This window comes from Eretmochelys imbricata, chromosome 1 (assembly GCF_965152235.1).
Source record: "Eretmochelys imbricata isolate rEreImb1 chromosome 1, rEreImb1.hap1, whole genome shotgun sequence".
NCBI lineage: Eukaryota > Metazoa > Chordata > Testudines > Cheloniidae > Eretmochelys > Eretmochelys imbricata.
The window spans coordinates 57,658,890-57,682,835 of NC_135572.1; positions in this window are offsets into that span (position 1 = coordinate 57,658,890).

A 23,946-nucleotide genomic window follows, 5' to 3' on the forward strand; every position below is an offset into this window, starting at 1 on the left:
AAAAATCTGGTAAATAGAACCAGTGACCTTAATTTCTACAAACTGAAAGCCTCATACCCCATATGGCTAGCACACACACACACAAAGAATTTATATCCTGCAAATTCTTGGACAGATAAGCTATGAGAGAAGTATCAAATTTGCTGCTCTTCTGTAATGAGGGATCTATAATAGTGCCAGTCAGTAACCCCATTACAAAAGTCTGTATTATAATTATATTATACTTCAAATTTAGAAAAAAATACATTTTTAAGGCATTTTCCACCCATATGACAGAGAAACTCAGGCCCGTAAGGAGGGAATTAAAGGTTATCTTGTAACTCCTGGTGAATATATATTGTTAAAGCAGATTACAAATTCAAATAAATAATTCTATTAATTTTAAAGGAATGTCTTCCAAAGAAATATGAGCTGGGATGCATTTTCTTCCACATCATAGAATGCTGCTCACTGCGGGTGTTGTCCAAAGTTCCACCCACAAGTTTATTGGTGGCGGACACTTAGTAGCAGCTCTTGAGGGCCAGGCACTTTAATAAAAACTCTCCCTGATTCCTAACATTCCTGTGGTCATTCTTCACTTTTCTTCCAAGCTTTCTCTTGTCCATTTTGAGTGGGAGGATGTTGGCATGTCTCAAATTACTCTTCTCGGGCAATTTTTCTCTACAGTAAGAGTTGTGTCACGTGAGAGCAGATAACAGAGACTGTATATAAAAGGCCCACCTGATTACCCCAACCTGCCAGAGGGAGCTAAAGGAAAGTTAATCTTCATTACATTCTCATCACTGAAATTTCTCCCCATTCATGCTGTCATAGTGCAAAGAGCTACTGGTAGGCAAGTCCCAGCCATAATGCTAGTGTTCTGCCCCAAGCCAAATTCCTCCTCCTCAAATTATGTCCAAATATGAGTGAATTGTGATACAGATGAGATATAAATGAAACAGTTTAAAACACCTAAAGAGAATTATTTAAATTACTTTCCTTCAAAACTCTTCTCTTAGTCTTCCCCCAGTGATACTCCGACATCTTTGAGTGTTGTATACCAGGATCAATTTCAACCATAACCTTTGCTCCCCCCTTGGAGTAATGCACATCGAGTCAGACTGCCTGTCATAGTTCCAGGGCTAGCTGCACCCTGACCCCTGCACCTGTGACCCTCTTTTAATGTACCCTTCAGGTGACTGGCCTCATGATTCTTCCACTCTTAAATGGGGACATGGGTTGACTGCTCCGTGTATACCAACCATTTATCAACCTGTTGGTTTGACTGGGTTTCGGGCACCTGCATTTCAGGAACCTGTGACCAGTGATATCGACCAACAGACTTCTTGAAATACAGCTTTTTTATTAGTGAGTTGGAACAAAGCATTAGAGAAATAAAGATTTTAAAACAACAAACAGCCTATGCTTGTAGTTAGTTTCACTTAATCTTACACATCATTACACACAAAATTAGATCAGCTTTTGTCTTAAGTTACTGGAAGAGAGCAGAATCAACTTATATTCTACTAGCAAGTCCCAATCTTCCCTACCTTGCCTCTTTGGGACTCTCAATCTGCTTCCCCCAGTTTGACCAGCCCTGTTCAGGCTGGTTACCGTTCTCCCCCTGGAGAGCTGGCTAGAGTCATTAAGGCTACTTGCGCTAGCATAGCCTCTTAATGGCCCTTATGTGTAAGCTGTTTGGTGACTATTAGAAAGGGCCTCCTTCCTCTTTTCCTAAGTGGGATACATCCGTAGAGTGAAATATCCATCCCCATTTATTGTACAGACAACCTTTGTACTGCCAGACCAAGAGACAGAATAATCACCCAAGAGTACCCTTGCATTTGTCCCACTGCCTATGATAGTGCACAGTTCAATTTTATAAATGGATACAAAGGTTTTGCACATGGATGATCAGAACACTTTTTAAAGTTAAATGCAAAGCTGGTCTGAGGCCATCAATAGAATATATTTAGATTAAAAACTATAAATACAGTTAAAACAGACTATTTGAAGATTGAGTGTCTTCTTACTCTGAAACATCTTGCTTACTATGGACCCAACTGGCAAAATCCACACTGACTTCAGTGGAACAGGTTTAGGGACAGTGTCCTCAGTCCAGGAATCCATGTTTCCAGTGAAACAGTTGATGCAAAAACAAACACCTAAAGTACAATAGGCAAGCAATCCCCTCAAGTTTTAGTGGACTGTGAAACTGTAGCTCTTAAAGGGAAAACACTGAGTCCTGATCTCAGAATTCAGCATGCAAGTGATTTTCACAGTGCACTGTGAGGGAACTGGAGCTGCTTTGTAAAGAATTCCGAAGACTCTGTGTTGACCAGGTTATTGGTTATATGAATATGTTGGTTTAGTAACAGGGGTGTGAAAAATAAATAGGAAGGGAAACAATGACTCACAATAAGCCAACCTTGGTAAACACTTAAGGGTTGTTAGGAGACCTTGCTGGACTAGAAAAGACCTGGGAACATGAGATCAAAAGGACTATGGGACTCAAGAGAGAGGGAGGCAGCAGTTGGGGAGCTGCTCTGGGAAACCAGACTTACATACAGACATCCACTGGAGTGTCTGAAGAAGCTAGGCTTGCCAACATTATCATCGGGAATGGTAAGCTATCGGTAAGATAGACGTTGGGAGACTGTTTTAAAATCCTTTTTCGCTGACGCTTTGTTCCTACTGTTAAAATAAACAATACATTGGTTCAACAGGACTGTCTCATCACTACACCACTGGTCACAGACTTCTGACCGGAAGAACTGGAGGTGCCAAACCTGGATAAACACGGTTGATGCACAGTGTTGGGAAACTGGGTAATGAATTGTGTTAGTCAAATATACACTAAATACTAAATATACACTAGAGAAATGAATATTATTATAGTATTATAGGAAAATATAAAGAATGTTTTGCTTTTTGTATGTGTTCCTGCTGATGCAGCATTTCAGAAGTTAGCTGAAACATCTTCAGGGTTGTGTTGTGTAAACCATGAAAGCTGGTGTGTGTGTGTGTGTGTGTGTGTATGTATGTGTGTTAGTTGTAAAATCTTGATCTGTGGAAATAGGGTGAAACAGAGTGTCATGAGGGAATTGTTAAACTCAGTTGTGCCCTGAACATGCTAACAAGCACATACCCAAGGCCACCAAAAAACAAAAACAAACAAACAAACAAACTAAAACCTACACAGACCAGTAAGATAGAAACAACTGGAGGGAGCCAGTGGGGTTAAGAACAAAGAATAGATGACAGAAGTAGGCAGATTAAAGTAGGTTTTTAGCAGGATAAGCAAAAATGGATAAGTTTGCATTAGTTATTGGGATTTATGTATAAGAATGTTTTAATTGGGGTTTAGAAAGGACATGTGTAGAGATTAGGTAACTGATTAAACTGAGTCTGCCTGAAGTTGCAGAACAGGAGGTAAAAATAGGTGATTGGTAATAGGAAAGTGGTGAAGAAGACACAGGAAAGAACAGAGATTTGAAAAGAGTCATTTGAAAAGTTTCTTGCCTTATCTGTGTTTGCTTGTACATGTAATTCACAGGTGGTAATACCATTGTCTTAAAACATACAAAATAAAGCCTGAGCCTAAATTGGAGTGGATCTTGTTTGCGGCATGGGTCTTTGAAGTCTTTAAACCATGATTTGACAACTTCAGTAACTCAATCAGAGGTTAGGGGTCTATTACAGGAGTGGCTGGGAGGGAGGGGGTGGTTCTATGGCTTGTAATATGCAGGAGGTCAGACTAGAATCTGATCATTATGGTCCCTTCTGACCTTAAAATCTGATTCTATGAGTCAGCCAACAACAAGGTACTCTAGCCTATGGCCTGGTCTAGGAGGGGGAGAATTGTAGAATTCCATCCCAGGAAAGCCAAAGTTCTGAGGCCTGAAACCTGATGGGGTACATTCAGAGAAACCAGAGGTGCATTGTGACCTTGACATGCATCTTTAAGAAACTGTCATTCCACTCTTTAACCTAATGTTTTTATCTTTATTACAAATTAAATTTTCTTTCAACCAAAGGAGCCAGATTATGCTGCCTTTACTTGTATTGAGTAGCACCTTATTCCACAGTTAGTCCCATTGGAATGCCACTTGGATGGCAGCATCTGGCCCATAGTAATCAGTATTCCTTTTTAAATGCTATGTATTTATGTGTTTTCTTCAGTTACTGACTTTCAAATGTTAACTCTTAATTCAGAATGGTATTTGTATTTAGGGTGACCAGATGTCCCGATTTTGTAGGGACAGTCCCGATTTTTGGGTCTTTTTCCTAAAAAGGCTCCTATTACCCTCTACCCCATCCCGATTTTTCACATTTGCTGTCTGGTCACCCTATCTGTATTATTGAATCTATAAATGGTATTGGAACCAGCTATATTCTAATGTTACTTCTACATCAGACTGGAAATCAGAAAGATCAGTTGAATTAAACATTGACTTATGAAGTGTTGTGTCTTCACTAATGCAAATTAGCCTACTATTTATTGAGCGCTGCTAAGAGATTATATTATGAATATATATAAAAACAGATTCCAGCCAAGAACAGTCTATAGATGAATTCTAGATGACAAAGGGTCCTTGCTGTTTGAAACACCTTTAACAATACTTTGTACCTTGAATGCAGATAACCAGAGAGTTGCCGTGTTAAGGTATATTTACAATATATATATTTGTTTAAACAAAGGGGCTGTGTGAGACGCTCTAGACAGATCAAGAAGTGTTGTCTTTGATATAACCCTTATCCAGAAAACCATACCAGAGACACAGATTTGGCAATAAAGCATCCCCTGTACTGGGCTTGGGAAGAAACCAAACTGATTACAAAGAAATTCTCATATAGTTCATGTTAAAACATTTTGTGAACAAATTAGAAACAATCTAATATTGTCTTTACCTGAAAACAATGTAGTTCAAAAAACATAGGAGTTTGAAGTATGCCCAAAAAAATTCTATTTGGTTGTGGGAACAAAATCTGCTCCATACACCACAAATCTGTTGAACAGATCAAAGCCTTTTTGAACAGGAGCTGCTGGAAAAAAATGATGCATACCAGTTGAAGTCAGCACTTTTATTATTCTGTTTCTAAATCATCTCAACATACCCAGACTGGTGAGTCGTAATTTCTCAGCCTCTCTCAGAATTATGTGTTTAATTTTGGCTAAATGCACAAGATCAGCAGAGATGCATGGTTATATGATTTAAAAGTGCTCAATTGTTTTGGGAGGGATACATCTATTATTAAAAGAAGAAAGTTGGAGAACAGCTAGTTCAAAAGGACATCAAGAGAATTTGTTTGCAATGTTGTTGTAGCTGTGTTAGTCCCAGGATATGACAGAGACAAAGTAAGGAAGGTAACATTTTTATTGGACCACCTTTTGTTGGTGAAAGGTACAAGCTTTTCAACTACACAGATGACCTGAAGAAGAACTCTGTATAGTTTGAAGGCTTGTACAAAGAAATGATGTTGGTCCAAGAAATAATGTTCGCTTACCTTCCTTGTCTCTATCAAGAGAGTTTGAAATTAGAGGGCAACAAATTAGTTTGAATAAAATAAGAAGCAACTTGAACTATCACCCAAACCTCTATAAAAGTTTCAGTTTGAGTTCAGTTAATGTTTGAACAAATGTTGAATTTTTCATTCTGTTTTTGTGCCCCTTTCCAGTTTAAGGTTCTGGCTGGCACAAGAAGCTGTAGTGATCAAATACTCAGAGAGGATGTACTAATGCAGTGGCTCTGTAAATTTCCAGACTACTGTACCTCTTTCAGGAGTCTGATTTGTCTTGCATACCCCAAATTTCATCTCACTTAAAAACTACTTGCTTACAAAATCAGACATAAAATACAAAAATGTCACAGCACACTATTACTGAAAAATTGCTTATTTCTCATTTTAGCATATAATTATAAAATAAATGAACTGGAAATATAAATATTGTACTTATATTTCAGTGTATAGTATAAAGCGCAAAATAAGTCATTGTCTGTATGAAATTTTAGTTTGTACTGACTTTGCTAGTGCTTTTTATGTAGCCTGTTGTAAAACTAGGAAAATATCTACATGAGTTGATATACCCCCGGAAGACCTCTAAGTAACCCCAGGATTACATGTACCCCTGTTTGAGACCCACTGTTGTAATGGCATAGTAGTTCTAACTCAACTGGAATAAGGAAGTAAAGGAAATCTCACAAGAAAGCCTCTTTCCAGCTTAGGTATATTGATTTAAGAGGTTTTGATAGTTTGAAAAAGCATCTGAACTTCTGAGTGCTTCTCTGAAGTGAACCTTTGGAAGCTTTGGTCTGAAGTAAATCAGATGAAATTCAAGAAAGACAAATGTAAAGTACTCCACTTAGGAAAGAACAATCAGTTGCACACATACAAAATGGGAAATGACTGCCTAGGAAGGAGTACTGTGGAAAGGGATCTGGGGGTCATAGTGGACCACAAGCTAAATATGCGTCAACAGTGTAACACTCTTGCAAAAAAAAAAAAAAAAAAAGCAAACGTTATTCTGGGATGTATTAGCAGGAGCGTTGTAAGCAACAGACGAGAAGTAATTATTCCACTCTACTCTGCGCTTATTAGGCCTCAGCTAGAGAATTATGTCCAGTTCTGGGCCCCACATTTCAGGAAAGATGTGGACAAATTGGAGAAAGTCCAGAGAAGAGCAACAAAAATGATAAAAGGTCTAGAAAACATGACCTATGAGGGAAGATTGAAAAAATTGGGCTTGTTTAGTCTGGAAAAGAGAAGACTGAGAGGGGACATGATAACAGTTTTCAAGTACATAAAAGGCTGTTACAAGGAGGAGGGAGAACAATTGTTCTTCTTAACCTCTGAGGATAGGAAAAGAAGCAATGGGCTTAAATTGCAGCAAGGGAGGTTTAGGTTGGACATTAGGGAAAAACTTCCTGTCAGGGTGGTTGAGCACTGGAATAAATTGCCTACGGAGGTTGTGGAATCTCCATCATTGGAAATTTTTAAGCTCAGATTAGACCAGTGGTTCCCAAACTTGTTCCACTGCTTGTGCAGGGAAAGCCCCTGGCGGGCTGGGCCGGTTTGTTTATCTGCCGTGTCTGCAGGTTTGGACGATTGTGGCTCCCAGTGGCCGCGGTTCGCTGCTCCAGGCCAATGGGAGCCGCTGGAAGCGGTGCGGGCCGAGGGATGTACTGGCCACCGCTTCCAGCAGCTCCCATTGGCCTGGAGCAGCGAACTGCGGCCACTGGGAGCCACGATCGACCGCACCTGCGGATGTGGCAGGTAAACAAACTGGCCTGGCCTGCCACAGACTTTCCCTGCACAAGCGGCAGAACAAGTTTGGGAACCACTGGGTTAGACAAACACCTGTCAGGGATGGTCTAGATCAGGGGTGGGCAATGGGGAACTGCAGCCAATGGGAGCTTTGGGGGAGATCTCCCCCAAAACTTTTGACATGGTCTTCCACAGTATTCTTGCCAGCAAGTTAAAGTAGTATGGGCTGGATGAATGGACTATAAGGTAGATAGAAAGCTGGCTAGATCGTTGGGCTCAACAGGTAGTGATCAATGGCTCCATGTCTAGTTGGCAGCTGGTATCAAGCGGAGTGCCCCAAGGGTCGGTCCTGAGGCCAGTTTTGTTCAATATCTTCATTAATGATCTGGAGGATGGCATGGATTGCACCCTCAGCAAGTTTGCAGATGACACTAAACTGGGAGGAGAGGTAGATACGCTCGAGGGTAGGGATAGGATACAGAGGGACCTAGACAAATTAGAGGATTGGGCCAAAAGAAATCTGATGAGGTTCAAGAAGAACAAGTGCAGAGTCCTGCACTTAGGACGAAAGAATCCCTTGCAGCGCTACAGACTAGGGACCGAATGGCTAGGCAGCAGTTCTGCAGAAAAGGACCTAGGGGTTACAGTGGACGAGAAGCTGGATATGAGTCAACAGTGTGCCCTTGTTGCCAAGAAGGCCAATGGCATTTTGCGCTGTATATGTAGGGGCATTGCCAGCAGATCAAGGGACGTGATCGTTCTCCTCTATTCGACATTGGTGAGGCCTCATCTGGAGTAGTGTGTCCAGTTTTGGGCCCCACACTACAAGAAGGATGTGAAAAAATTGGAAAGCATCCAGCGGAGGGCAACAAAAATGATTAGGTGACCGGAACACATGACTTATGAGGAGCGGTTGAGGGAACTGGGATTGTTTAGTCTACGGAAGAGAAGAATGAGGGGGGATTTGATAGCTGCTTTCAACTACCTGAAAGGGGGTTCCAAAGAGGATGGATCTAGACTGTTCTCAGTGGTAGCAGATGACAGAACAAGGAGTAATGGTCTCAAGTTGCAGAGGGGAAGGTTTAGGTTGGATATTAGGAAAAACTTTCACTAGGCAGGTGGTGAAGCACTGAAATGCGTTACCTAGTGAGGTGGTGGATTCTCCTTCCTTTGAAGTTTTTAAGATCAGGCTTGAGAAAGCCCTGGCTGGGATGATTTAGTTGGGGATTGGCCCTGCTTTGAGCAGGGGGTTGGACTAGATGACCTCCTGAGGTCCCTTCCAACCCTGATAGTCTATGATTCTATATCTGGAGGCGTGGCAAGGGCGAGCGCAGCGCGCGGACCCCTGTGCCCCCCTCTTCCCCAGGGGCCAAGCAGGGACGTGGTGCCGGCCGTTTCCTGGAGCAGCACTGCATGGGGCCAGAGCAGGCAGGCAGGGAGCCTGCTCTGGCCCCGGTGTGCGCTGCTGCCACCCCTGAGCCGCTTTAGGCAAGCAGCACCGGGCCGGAGCCCGAACCCCTCCTTGCACTCCACCCCCCAACTCCCTGCCCTAAGCCCCCTGCCTGCACCTCGCACCCCCATGCACCCCAACCCCCTGCCCTGAGCCCCTGCCACACCCCGTACCCCTCCTGCACTCAACCCCCTTCCCTGAGCCCCCTCATACATCCCGCACCCCTCTTCTGCCCCATTCCTTGCCTTGAGCCTGTTCCTGCACACCGCACCCCATCCCACATCCCGTACTCCATCCCACACCCCAACCCCCTGCCCCAGCCCTGCATACAATTTCTACACCCAGATGTGGCCCTCAGCCCAGAAAGTTTGCTCACCCCGGTCTAGATAATACTTAGTCCTGCCATGAGTTTAAGGGACTGGACTAGATGACCTCTCGAGGTCCCTTCCAGTCCTAGGATTATAAACATGAAATCTACAAAAATGGGATATTTATCCTCTATACCATACTTAATCTATCTGTGTATTCTTAATATACTCATTTCATATTCTCTATGCACCAGTTTGGCCAGAATACTTATTCTGGTGAAAAGTCCCATAGATTGTAATGTGATATACAAACTCCACACTGAGCCCAAAGGGGTTAAAAGGCAATACTGGGCCCAGGTAGCACCACCCCTCCAGGCCTTCTGAGCATATGACTACTGGAGGAGTGGGTAAAAAGGAGCTCAGAAGCCCAGACTATTGGTCGTGGGCAGGCTATAGGAGAGACTAATCCTCCAGGAAGCCAGATTGAAGGTTGAGCCTAAGATGGGACCATAAAGAGGGTAAGGCCCACAGGCAATGCCTTCTCAAACCACCAACCACTTTAAGAACCAGCAGGTCCTGCAGAGCCCTGCTCATTTGGACTCCTTTTGTTAAGCGATTGATTGTTTGGACTATAGGGGCAACATCCCAACCTGAAGGGACTTATAGGTAGGAAGTAGCCCAGGGCAGCAGACAGACACTACTGCTTATGTCAATATAACTTATGTTGCTCAGGGGTATGAAAAAGTCATCCCCCTGACTGACACAAGTTACACCGACCTAAGCACCCGTGTGGACAGTGCTACCCCGGCAGGCAAGCATCTCCCACTGACATAGCTACCGCCTCTCGTGGAGGTGGAGTAATTATGCCCATGGGAGAGCTCTCTCCCGTCAGCATAGAGTGCCTTTACCAGACTCACTACAATGCCGCAGCTGAATCAGTGCAGCTGCGCTGACGTAGTGCTTCTAGTGTACACTAGCCCTTAGGCTGTCTGCAGGGAGACCCTGCTGGTGTTGCTCACACAGGCCCTGGTGGAGAGGGAGGGCCCAGGTCCCACGACCACACCCCCTTAAGGGTGAGACCCAGAGGCAAGTGGAGGCCAGAAGATTTATGGCTGATTGATGGACAAGAACCAGGCACCTCTACCACCTTGACAGAGGGGCAAGGGGCCAGAGGTTAGGTGCACTAACTGCTAGGCCACCCAGTCCTCTGAGCATCCTATCACAGCTTGGCTTTATATCTTATCACAGGACAGCATCTGTAGTGGTAGTGGATCCTCTAACATCACACTGGAGCATTGGATCAGTCCTAGCTCAGAAGGAAAAGTGTTCTTTATTGAATTACCAAGATCACTTCATTTAGAAACTAGGTGTTGTTTGGGCTTCTCCCAGCTGTGATGAATTGGGAACATGCCTGTACAATTTATGAATGCTCTGTCAGATGATGAACGGTACATGTCTCTGTCCAGTTGCACACTCCATTATGAATGTGCAGCCTTTTGCCTTCTCTGTGGTCTGTTTGCTTCTATGTTGGGTTGAAAATTCCAAAGGCTGGTGGCGAAAGAACAATAGAAGGTAGCTGACTGTTAAGTACCCACTTGTGTGAAATCTATTCACTCTAGCTAAAGAGATTGATCCCTGACCAAAAAAATTGGTTTAGTGGGGGGAACTCACTTTTTGTCACAACAAGGATGTGGGCGGTCTGACTTGTGGTCAGAGCAAGAGTCAGGCTGGGCAAGATACCAGGGGATTATCATTTGAGATAGTGCCGGAGGGCAGACTGAGAATCAGGTGTGACGCGGCAGGCAGGGGCAGGTTACCAAGAAATCAGAGTCCAGTTCAGGCCAGAGGGCAGAGCACGATTCAGTTGGTAGGCTGGGTCAGGATACCACAAGGTCAGAGTCAAGGAGCAGGAAGTACAAGGGAGGCAGTCCTAAGTAGGACTAACAACTGTTAGTTTTTAATAGTATAGATGGGATCAAACAAAGTATGTGTGGGGGCAAGGGGGGGAGAAGGAGGGCTAAGTGGCATATGGTAGGGTAAATGATGACCCCTGAACAGTGCAAGCAAATAGCCAAGGACTCTCTTCTCTGGATAAGGCCTCTGGGAGATAGATACTTAGCAATTCAAAGATCAATATAAACATTAACTAATGAATAGCAAAGGAGAGCTCATGTTCACTCATTCATGCTTCGATAATTGTAAGCTATGTTCATACAATGCTTCTTGATCAGTGGGACTTAGCTCTACTCCAGCAGAAATCCTGACTCTACCTATATAATTTTAATATCAATGCCAGTTGATATATTAATACTTTCTTTTGCTATGAATGTGTCTGCCCTCCAGCTGATTAAAGAGTTGTGTAGCTCCAAATTCTGGTTGTAAATCTTTGTTTACATTTCATGGGGAAAAAAGGGGCTAAATTTATTTTGTACTCACAAGTTTGGTTTCTCAGTTATGAAAATGGAATCCTGCCTACTTGATATAAGACTGACTTGCATACTGATTTGTGTGTGTGCATGTAATGGGCATACACTCTATGATCCGATTCCTAGTCTAAAGGCGGGGAAAGCTAAATTTATGTTTCATGTCTGTAAGGCGTTTTAAAGTAAATCGGGCCCTTTGGGTCTAATATAATTTGCGTAAGAATCCTGTTGATGATTAGAATAGTTATTTAAGAGTTTTGGTAACAGTCTGTTACATGGAATCCATGGGAAGATTCCAATAGCAGTATGTTAGCTTTCCCCTGTCAAATTCAGGTTACAGACCGCTCACAGATGTTGTAAATAGACATCAATACTAAAAGCGAATATTACATAAATGAAAATCATAAGTGTACTCAAACTGCCAACTCAGAAATTTTGTTTAAAAACATCTGTCACATAAAAGCAAACATTGAAGGCCATTATATTTACAACAATTGTTTTTATTTTTGATATGTGCTACATTTGTCCTTTCTATTATTTACTTTGATTTTTTTTAAAGTATTTACTTTAACAATATTTATGTCCATGTTTATATAAATTATGTAAATATAAATAATAAGGTCTTCTAATCCAAATAAATAAAAAAATCACAACCATAATTGGAGTTCTAATAAGTACTTGGAGAATAAGCCTGTAAAAGTTAACTGACCTTTCTACACTGAGTTCTCAAAAAATGTTATTTGGTATCATAAAGGCAAGTATTAAAATTGATGCCTGATCATTTAAATCTGCTAGGTGCTTATTTCATCTTGTTTGGTATTTCCATCTGAAAAATTAATGTCAAGTTTTGTTAATGTCATAAATCTTATTCTGGACATTCCTATTGCAATATTTTTAATGCAGCTGTTCTAATACTGCAAGGTGCTCACCCCTCCACCGCCTCAGTTCCACTGACATCAAAGGTATCTGAGGCAAACAGCACATTTCAAGAGGTGCTTAGCACTTTTACTACAGGGCTAGCACTCTGGAACGGATTAAGGAAATACTACTTATTCCAGAAAGCAGTTAAGCATGAATTTAAAGTCAAGCACATGCTCAACTCCTGTTGAAGTTAGTGGGACTTAAGCACATACTTAAGAAATTTCTTGAATCAAGGCCTCTGGGAGCAGAGTGTAAATTACCAGAGTTGAAAAATGGCTGGAGCCCCCCGACTTATATTTTATTTAGCATCAGCAGTACACTTGACACTGTACAAATGTATATTAATATACAGTCCCCATTCTGAGGAATTTGCAGATCAGTTCAGACCCAGACAATAGTGTCTAGACATAAATAATACACTGGCTTCTGGTGTGACTCAAAGCAGAGCTGCTCTCATGGAGAGATGAGTAATATGCTTAATAGTACGTGATTATGCAATCAGGCTCTTACACTGCAAGCTCTTCAAGGCTTTTTTATTTGCTCTGTAAAGAGTCATCAACACCCACTGGGCTGTAAAACATGGTATTATAGAATAATTTGTTTAAAAAAATCTTTAAAACTTTCTGAGCATCCTCTGCACTACAGAATAAGGTCCAAAACTACTAAATACACAGAACAAGATTAAATAAGCAGTAATTAAGCTCAGATAAAAAGCATAAACAGAGTCAAGGTGCCATGTAAAAGGGCTGCTGAAATGAAAGGCTTAAAACCTGATTTATAGATTAGTTCCATGACCCACCTCGGGTGAAGAGGGATTAGATATCATAACCCTGATGCCAAAGAAGAAAATGTAAGAATATGCTTTCTGTACTTGTAAACTGCAGGCTCTAAACAACTCTATTTCCCTTAAAGCTCAGAGAGCGTGTACAAGAATCCAAATACTCAGAAATGTTTATGCATTGAAGGCTTGAGCCAGCTTCTCCTGAAAATCAGCAGAAGTCTTTGTTGACTTCACTGGGATCAGGCCCTCAATGGGACTTCAATAGGGGCTGGATCAGGCTGTATATTACTCACTCAGACACTTCAGTTTCCTTGTAATCTGTAGCATGCTAGCTTCGTTCTTAACTGTTGGGCTACAGTTTTTTCGGTCATCCTGGCCCCTCATGTAGACTGTACAGTACTCTGTATTCTTGAATTCGTTACGTTTTAAAGTGTTGAAAATAATTATCTGTTGGAACCACTGTTTGCCTCATGCTTTGATTTCACATACGCAAGTATAAATCTACTGTAAAATATTTCTTGGATGGCAAGAGGTAGAAACAATATTGCAAACTGACAGTATCTCAAAAAGCAGAGGAAATCACATTCATTAAGATCAAATTCTCTCCCCTATTTACATGACAATAAGAGGTATGGGAGTGCCTTACTAGAGAGGAGCAAAATTTTTTGGCGGAAATGTTTTGCAATAAAAAAATTCAGATCAGCTGAAACATTTCATGTATTTGCGTCAATTTCCACAAATTGTTTTGGTTAAAAACAAAAAAAACAAAATTGGAGAAAAATCAGAACATTTCTATTTTTCAATTCAATAGGACTTTTTAATAAAACTGAAGTAAATTTCTAAATGAAAACATTTTAAAAAGCTTAAACAAAAAGATTCGTTTCAGGTCAAATAAAACATTGTTTGACCTAAATTAATTTTTTACTCCCCCTACTTTCCCCGGTATAGGCAGCGAAGGTTGTCAACTTTCTGATTGCAGAGAACTGAACACCTTTGCCCTGCCCCCTTCCCCAAGAGCCTGCCCCTACTCCACGGCCCCATCCCCGCTCACTCCATCCGCCATCCCTCCATCCCTCACTCTCCCCCACCCTCACACACTTTCACTGGGCTGGGGCAGGGGTATGGGGGGGGTCGTCAAGGCTCCAGCTGGGGGTGTGCACTCCAGGGTGGGGCCAGAAGTGAGGGGTTCAGGGTGCAGGAGGGGGCTCTGGGCTAGGGTGCGTGTGTGGGGGTGCAGGCTCTGGGCAGCGCTTACCTCAGGCAGCTCCCGAAAGCAGCTGGCATGTCCCTGGGCCCCTAGGCGGAGGAGCAGCCAGGTGGCTCTGCGTGCTGCCCCCGTAGCTCTCATTGGCCAGGGTTTCTGACCAATGGGAGCTGTGGAGCCAGTGCTTGAGGTGGAGACAGTGCACGGAGCCTCCCGGGCCGCCCCTGCACCTAGGGGCTGCAGGGACATGCCAGCAGCTTCCGGGAGCTGCACAGAACCAGGGCAGGCAGGGAGCCTGCCTTAGCCCTGCTGTGCTGCTAACCAGACTTTTAATGGCCTGGTCAGCACTGCTGACCAGAGCCGCCAGGGTCCCTTTTTGACCGGGTATTCAGTCGAAAACCGGACACCTGGCACCCCTACAGGCAGCAAACCAAAACACTCAGTTATTCGCACAGCTCTGTTTCTTACCACCATGTAATACAGCTCCACACTAGGCTGACAGATGCCAAGGACAATCAGTTCAAGGTGAAGGATGCAGCATTGTGTCCATACTGAGGAGCAAGGTGTGAAGCTAATTGAGAAGATGGGGAAGTCATGCAGCTGTCCACAACTTCCAGACCCTTTTCTCCCCCCACTGCAGCACTCTGTGGCCTAGAACCATAGGTCTGCAGTAACCACCACACAGTTGCCTCTGGAGTGAGATTGGGGAGTGGATCACATAATTTTAAAGAAACAAGTTACCACCTCAGAGTGAGAGATGGGAGTCAACGAAAGAGCCCCCATCTTTGATTTCCCTGGGGAAGGATCTTCAACTCAGTGGAGCTCTGTGTTCTTTTCCATATGACAGCTCCATTGCAGGGATGGAATCTGCGAGTGCTGCATTAGTGGCTGCCTTAGCCCCATAGATTGTAAACTCCTTGGGCCAAGGACTATGTTTATAACTTGTTCTGAAAAGTGCTTGGAACACAGTTGGTGCCACATAAATGATATGATTGAGGTTTTAATGTCACAAAAGTTGGGGTTCCCTTAGCAACCTTTAAGTCTGCCTTCATGTATTTTGATAGACTGTTACCAGTAAAGATGGCGGCCGGCAGGGGGGGCGGGAGCATGTCCTCCATTGAATACCCCAAAAAAATAAAGAAACACCTGAAAGCTTTTGGCATATTTAAACTTGCAGCCTTATTCCTTTTTAATTTTCCTTGGATAATCAATTAAATGTTTAACAAAATTAACATTTAAAGTGTCATAATTTGGCATCAGAGTTAACACTAATTAAAAAGGGGCACTTCTCAATCCTTTTATGGCCTGATCCTGTAAGTGCTTCACCCATGGAATTCAGTGAGAGATCTGTACACATACAGCTTGCAGGATCAAGCCTCCAGTGCAGTTATTTCAATGGATGTGGCTCCTAGCAACACAAGGGCAAGTCTAGATCTATATTGTGAAGGTTATCTTCAAACTAGCTAAAATTCTAGGGCCAGAGCCTCTGCTGGTTCAAGTCAGTACAGCTCTAAGCAGTTATGCCAATTCACAACAGCTGAGGAACTGGCCCCAAGTTTTTAAAATGAAGGTTTAGCATCTTCCCATAGAAGATGGATATTCCTCTCTCTCCAGAATCTAAATTCCTGGATTTTATACAATTTCCATGTCCCTTAATATAAGCAACTGCAACAGGGGTTTTGAATGGCACTGCCATTCTTATCCTTTATGTTCCTTCTGTGATGCTTTTAGAAGTTTTATTATAAATAGGACTTACAGCTTTTAGTATGAAAAATAAATGCCCAAAAGACAGATGCTAGTTTTCCAGCAGTGAATTACAGCACCAAAGAGAATGAGTGACAGAATGAAATTCTATATCTTATGTTTTGTTCCCCAGCTTTGGGGGACACCTAGGTGCATTCCCTACTTGCAGAAATTTGAGAAGACAAGTAAAAAGTTTCATTTATCAGCATCCAAATCTTTAAAGTGTGACTAACACCATTAGGTTTCAGAGTAGCAGCCGTGTTAGTCTGTATTCTCAAAAAGAAAAGGAGGACTTGTGGCACCTTAGAGACAAATTTATTTGAGCATAAGCTTTCGTGAGCTAGCTGTAGCTCACAAAAGCTTATGCTCAAATAAATTTGTTAGTCTCTAAGGTGCCACAAGGCCTCCTTTTCTTTTTGCTAACACCTTTAGGAAAACTATTGTGAACTCCTTCAAGAATATGAAGTTTTATATGCAGTTCATTTCAGTATTAATGAAAGTGACCTTTTAAAAAACATAACATTTATATGCTATCATTATGCATCTGTTCCCATATAGAACTAGATTAAAGTTCACATTGCATACACATTCTGTCTCATATTCCACTGAGAATAGTTTAGGCTCTGTTCTGTGCTCATTTACATGCGGTCATTCGGGCTTTTCCTTAGTAAGTCATCAATGGATGGTAAGTGCAGTGCAGAATTTGGCCCCATCACTTCAATTTCTATGGTGTGTTCTCATGCAAACACATCTCAAGATGTTTAGCAAATGATCCATAATTCATTACAGCCTTGCGACTCATGCTAAGTAAGGGAATAGAAAAGAACCTTTCATTCTCATTTCAGATTGAAGTAGCCTGATATTTAAGGGTGTGAAATTCTAAAGCAGGTGCTAATAGTCATCCAGTATAGCATATCTACATAGTGATGATCTCTGTGAAGATATAAGTAGATTTATAAATTGGAAAGATGTGGTAGTTTTTAAACAGAGTATGCAAGGTTTTATAGGCTGAGATGACCACCTTAAAGCTAGAGCTGGTTAAAAAATCATTCAGATGGAAAATTTCCAAATAGAAAATGTAGTTTCCACAAAATTGAAATTTTTGGAGGTAAAATTTTGATTTTTGCCAAAAAGTTATGATTTTTCCATTAGGAACATTAAAATGAACTATTATATTTCAGATAATTTACTTTAGAATCAGTTCAACAGAATATTAAAAACTGTATTTTCCTATCCTGGTGGTATATTGCCTGATGGAAGTTGTAGTTCTGTGATTTCATATAGACCAAACAGTGGGATGCATCATGGGAGTCATGTGAATCAAAGCATTATGGGAGATGTAGTCCAGCCAGGGAGCCTGGTTGATAGGGTAAAATGGGTGTACCAGGCTTTTGAACTACAACTCACAATGCACCGCCATAAGAAAATGCAATTTAATGTAGAAATTACTCAAAACAAGGCATTTTGGGTCATGTCAGCAAATCAAAACTGATTATTTGGATTTCAGGAGTGTTGGAATGTTTAATTTTGATTGAAAATGTTGAAAGTTTTGTTTAGCTATTTCCAAACAAACTTTTTGGACTTTCCATTCTGTAGAAAATTTTGAAATTTAGGTGTTTTATCCCATTCTGGGAGGAAAACAAAGGTTAAAATTTTCCCACAGGATGGAAATTCTGAATCTCACACAGCTCTGCCTAAATGTAATATCTAATATTCCTTGGATATTAGGAAAAACTTTTTGACTAGGAGGGTGGCGAAGCACTGGAATGCGTTACCTAGGGAGGTGGTGGAATCTCCTTCCTTCAGGGTTTTTAAGGTCAGGCTTGAAAAAGCCCTGGCTGGGATGATTTAGTTGGGGATTGGTCCTGCTTTGAGCAAGGGGTTGGACTAGATGACCTCCTGAGGTCCCTCCCAACCCTAATATTTTAGAATTATATGATATTGAATGCTTATAATGTTGATATTAAGCTATAAAAGTTGTATCCCTGCATTGGTTCTAAATGCCTTTTGTAACCGATCTGCCAGGTAGCAGTGGTGGTCAAGTGGGGTGTTGGGGGCAGCTCTAGTCCATCAAAGCCTGCACCACCAGGTGCTGGTCTGACTGGTGGCTAACCAGTCTGGTTTCACAAAGTCAGCTCCTCCTCCTCAGCTATTGCTCAGTCTGGTCTTCTAAAATCTCCTTCTCCAGCACCAGCAATCTAGTTGCACAAAGTCAGTTTTAACTTTACCATGAGATAAGTCTACGAAGACATGTGCTCTATATAGGGCTCAGAACCTCTATATGGGAAATCCAGAGTAAAGCAGGACCCTAAACAGAACCCCAGTCTCTTGGAGATCATCCCCAGGTCCCTTTGTTGTTTGGGGTCCTTACCTACTTAGGTTGCATACCCATCATCTCAGGGTGACCAACTTCCTACAGGGCATATCTTACGCAATTGATATGCCCCTTCACAAATACTGTTACATTAAGAAGCTATTATCAGTCAGAAAATCAGAATGAACAAAATTGCCAAATAATGCAACACTACACACTATATGGCTACAGGCAAGCAAAATTATAATGATAAATTATGTAAATGAATTCTACCAGCTGCCAAGCTTTCCCCTTTCTCTTACAGAGAGAAGCAGAGAGTTCTGTTCTTCTAAACTTTCTAGCCCCTCTAACTTTTACTGCAATCAAGGGTCATTCATTGCCTCAGAGGAGTGAGGGAAATAGCTCCTTCAAGAAGGGACTGTTAATTCATTGTAATAGATCCAGAGAGCCCATCAGAACTGTAAAGGTGTGAATGAAAACCTTACCATCCAGGTAAATGGATCACGTTAGGGGACTGTGTTAAAAAACCCCAATATTCCCCTAATTATGTTCTAATATGTTTAAGACTTGGCTGTGTGGAAAGGACCAACCATTCCTATAGGTTATGGAACCATGTTACCACATAGTGTAGATTGGTCCTTTTCAGGTATGTTACTTCGATAATGATAAGTTATGTTTTGACAATCTTTTTCTTTTAAAAAAAAAAGTCAGCATCCTTTGGTCATGGACATTGATAAATGAAGTTGTTACTATTAATGTTTTATTATGGTTAACTGTTTCACTGAACGTTTCTACAAATCCAAAATTTAAGATGAGTTAGGTCAAATAGCAGAGACCCAGCAAAAGGACATTTAAATTTGGACTAGCTCGCTTATAAATTAGTGTCCCATTACTATATTAACATTAAAAGCCATATTGATGGAACAAGTGCCATGAAATGGTCTTAAAAAACATTTGAGAGGCAGTTTTGTAAGGGATTCTGTCCTTCAAAAAATCCCACAGGTCTTTTTTTTTTTTTTTTTTTTTAAATATTCAGGCACATAAACCCAGCCTTTTCACATCAGTCTTAAATAGTCTGACCACTAGTCTTAAGTAGTTTGAGCACCAGTCTTCCATACACCACCCACTTGAGAAGTACTGTATAAGAGGAGCCAATATCATGTCTGTGAAGGTTTGTGTTCCATGTATTCTTGGTGGACTACAGATTTAGGCCTTATTCCTGCAACCTGAAAATTTACACATGCACAAAACCCTGCTGACAATAATGGCACTCCACACAGGCTCAGGGGTCTACAGGATCAGTTCCATAGACTGTACAGGGATCTATTCTAAAACCCAGCTAGACCTTTTCATTGATAGGCTTGTACAAAAGAACTCTATTCTAGGGACTTCATTCTGTCCTTCTGAAGAGCAAGAGTACAAACTTCAATAATTCCAGCAAATCTGAGGAAGGCCCTGTCTCAAACGCAAACCATCCAGTTTATCAGTGGATGTTAATCTGAGTTGCTGCCTAGTAATGTTCTTCCGTGATTCAGCCTGAGGGCTGCGCCATGTTTATAACTGGGTTAAAAGATGCATAGTACCACCAGGCAGAGAATTCAATGCTCTCTCAGGGACTGATGAGATAGGGATTTGGATGAAAGTGAACTGGCTGCAATGACATTGTCCTAAAATGAGAAACTGAAAAGCCTGAGCATTTCTTCTTGGCTGATCCTATTCCCCCCTCATGTCCCTAATGTGGATTCTTTCTGCCATTTAAAAAATAATATTCCTTCCTTTGATTTAATTTGGACCATGATGGGCCAAAGAATTCAAGGACTGTCTTTTTGGAGCCTCGCTAGAGAGGGCCACTCTTACTACACTTCCTGTGAGTATGATGCTGAAAAGACTACAACTGCAGGGTCTGTGGTCCACCAACAACCATGGCACCAATAAAAATCCGGAGATTATGGAAGCAAGCCTGAGGTTAGGCAGGTTTGTCTGCAATGGAACCTAGAAAAAATGAAAACCAGGCCTGTCAGTCTGGAGAAGAATTTAAAAGATCAGGAGCTATCTATCCAATTTGTCTGGTCAACTTTCATCAACATGGCACACAGCTGCAAGGTCCAACTGCATTCATCAACTTCCCACCAGAAGCGGTTGCCCATGTTGCTTTTTGCTATCTATAGCTGCCCAGAAAATTATGGTTATTTTTCTCAAAATAAAGCCTCACAATAGTCATCTGCATCTTTGTTAGCTCTAGACATGACTATTGAAGTGCTTAGGGATGCATCCGAAGTTCACTTGGGAGTTCCAGCCAGGGCAGAATCCAGCTACACATTTCTAGAGTGATGTGGGTTGGCCTGAACCCATAACCTTTGTGCTTAACTTTCTGCACAAAACTTTCGTGTTTGCTTCCAGATACAATTCAAGGGGTTGGTGCTGATCATTAAAGTCCTGAGTGGTCTTGGGACACAGTTTTCCAGAGAGACCATCTCTCACTGCATACCTCATCATGGCAGTTAAGAGAAAGAGCCTCCCCGTAGATATCAAAGTGTCAGTTTAAACACTTTGAGCCAGATCCTTGGTTTGCAGCCAACTTCACTTTGTGTTGCTTACATGGTGCAAAGCAAACTTGCCTGAGACTGCCACAGTAGAACGCCCTCCGAGTAGGGGAAATCCCCACTGGGGTAGCCACCTGCTATACCAGCTGCCCCTGTCCCAGCTTGAGGAAGCAGAGGGAGCAGGCTGAGGGCATATTGAAGAGAAGGAGGGGGCACAATGGAGGAGAAACTTCCCTACACCTGATCTGCACTTGCCAGAGGCAGAAGTTATCAATAGGCCCCCTGCTACTCTAACTTCCTCCAGGGCCAGGCAGTTGAGGATCAGGGAGCTGCAACTGGCTCCCTATGGCCACCACTTGTCCCTACGTCTGATAGCATTCAGGTAGGCCGGAGGGCTTTCTTAGCGCAGGAATTCACTGTAGAGACAATGCAAAACACATTGATTTAGTTTAGCACTTGAGTAACCTGTTGGTTTTTCAGTTCTTATTCTGTGTTTTAATCTCTGATTAAAGCACCACTCAGTAACAATGAGAGGCGTGATAGAAATTAGTAAAATTATATACATGTGTGTGGACACATTGCTATAATTTTCTACATCCTGTTTGAATGTTACAAACAAAAATATACACACTGTCCAGGATGGCAATTTTGTATTCTATTCTTTCCTTCACAAATGTGTTCTGAAAGCACTGAAGAATAGTTTTAATGTATTTTAGTAAATTTCAGGTTAAACTTGAATTACTTACTAAATATCCCATTGCTTGGGACATTTAGTAAGCCAGGACAAGACCCCACAAAATGCTCCCTGGGGAAGAATGCTTCATTGGCAGGGAGATAAACTAAATGTCTTAACAGGTCGTTTCTACCAGTAACCTCTGTGATTCTGTAAATGAGCAATGTTATTCACATTGTATCTCACACAGAGAAACAAAACACACAGTTGAGGGTGATCATGTACTGGTTTACAGAACCACCAGGGAGTGTCACAAATCCCAGTGGAGGTCCCTGAGTGCTGGGTTGTGTGTGGGGATTTCTGATTTAGCTGAAAGATGTGTAAAACCTTTAGCCAGACAGCTCCCTATTGGCTACATATCTGTGGCGGCTCAAGAGTATTGTATATTTCGGCAAGGGTCTGGAATAAGTTATGCTTGATAAATTGGCTCCTGATATGCTTGTTTCAAAGAGCAGAATATGAAGAACTCATGTACTGTGGAAGCATGTGGCCAAACTACGCTGTGGATGCAGGAATATGCAATTACTGGAGGATGGTGACATACTGGCAGATCAGGACTTGAGCATGGAGATGTCTGTCATTTTTCTTTGAGATCTTTAGTGGTTTTGAGGGTAGAGTTAGCCAAGAAATATGTACCCAGTGACCCACTCCCACAACTCACATGCATAAACAACACTGGAAGATCATACTGAAGTCAGTGTGTCATGCATGCTGCATATTTAAATATTTGTAAGGTTATCTGTTTGTTTGTACCTTTACCCTCATATTCTCATCCAAAAACCTAACTCACCCTCATTTGCTAAAGGAACACTATTCCCTGTTCATGTTATACCGTACTTCTGACCTTATTCTTTAAAAATAAAAACACATAGGAAGTTAAATGTTATGTAGGTTATCTTTAATGTGAGGTAAATGGCTCTCTTGGTCAAGTTTTCCTCTGTAGCTCTTTAATAGATATCCAGTCCCACATTTGGATGTGCAAGTCAGCAGTTAGTCATAGGCATACAAGTGCTCATTTTCTAAGTGCTGATTTGAGCTCCAAATGCTTAAGAGCTCAATGTTCTTGTAACAAGGTTCTCTTCTTACCAGTGGAGCACCTTCTTGTGTCTGCATCTGGAATAGCTCTGCCTAGTCCAATGCCCCCTTCAGTTTCTCATTCATGCTGCGACCCTTCTCACGTGCCAGGAGTTACAGGGCTTCCTCTTTGTGGCTTGGCCCTCCAGTCAGGTCTCTATACACTTTTTGACTTCTGGGGTATTAAAGTCTTACTGGACTGGTTGGCCAGGTATCATTCCTGGCACTCCTCCACCTCAAAACTATGCCATTTCCCCAGTGGCTGGAAGGAAAACCTGGCCCTGCCCACTACTCCAGTGTCCAGCCCAGGAACACTCAAATTGGCAGCCAAGGTTTGCACCATTCCAAGCCTTGCTGTCATTTCACTGAGCCTTTTCCTACTCCACCTCTATCAGGCTTCTGCTCTACCACCTTTCTAGGTAAACCCTTCCTTTGGGGCCAGGATCCCAGGGCTTCCACTTTCCTCCTGGTTTTCTTCATTTCTTTTTCTAAGCCCAAAGAAAAAAGAATGGAGGAGTACTTGTAGCACCTTAGAGACTAAAATTTATTTGGGCATAAGCTTTCATAGGCTAAAACCCACTTCATCGGATGCATGCAGGGGAAATACACAGAACATGAAAAAAAATGGGTGTTGCCATGTTCTCTGTGTATATCTACCACCTGTATTTTCCACTGCATGTAGCCGATGAAGTGGGTTTTAGCTCACGAAAGCTTATGCCCAAATAAATTTGTTAGGCTAAGTTGCCACAAGTCCTCCTCATTTTTTTGCTGATACAGACTAACATGGCTACCACTCTGAAACCTAAGCCCAGAGAATGACTGCAAGCTTCCACACTGCAGTCTCCTTGTACTCTTGCTCCCTTGGCCATATACCAGCCCCACCTGCTCCTGCCCAGCTGGGCTCCATCCTTAATCATTGCCTGCTCATCAAGGCAAACTCTCCCTCAGACATGACCTATCAGGTTACTTAATCTCTTCTGAGCCACATTAACCCTTTATGGGCTAGTGTGGGGTGAACTCCCATCAGTCCTGTCAAGGCATCCCTATTTGAAGACTGTTTTGTTCAATGTCTTCATTAATGATCTGTAGGATGGCATGGACTGCATCCTCAGCAAGTTTTCAGATGACACTAAACTGGGAGGAGTGGTAGATACGCTCGAGGGTAGGGATAGGATACAGAGGGACCTAGACAAATTAGAGGATTGGG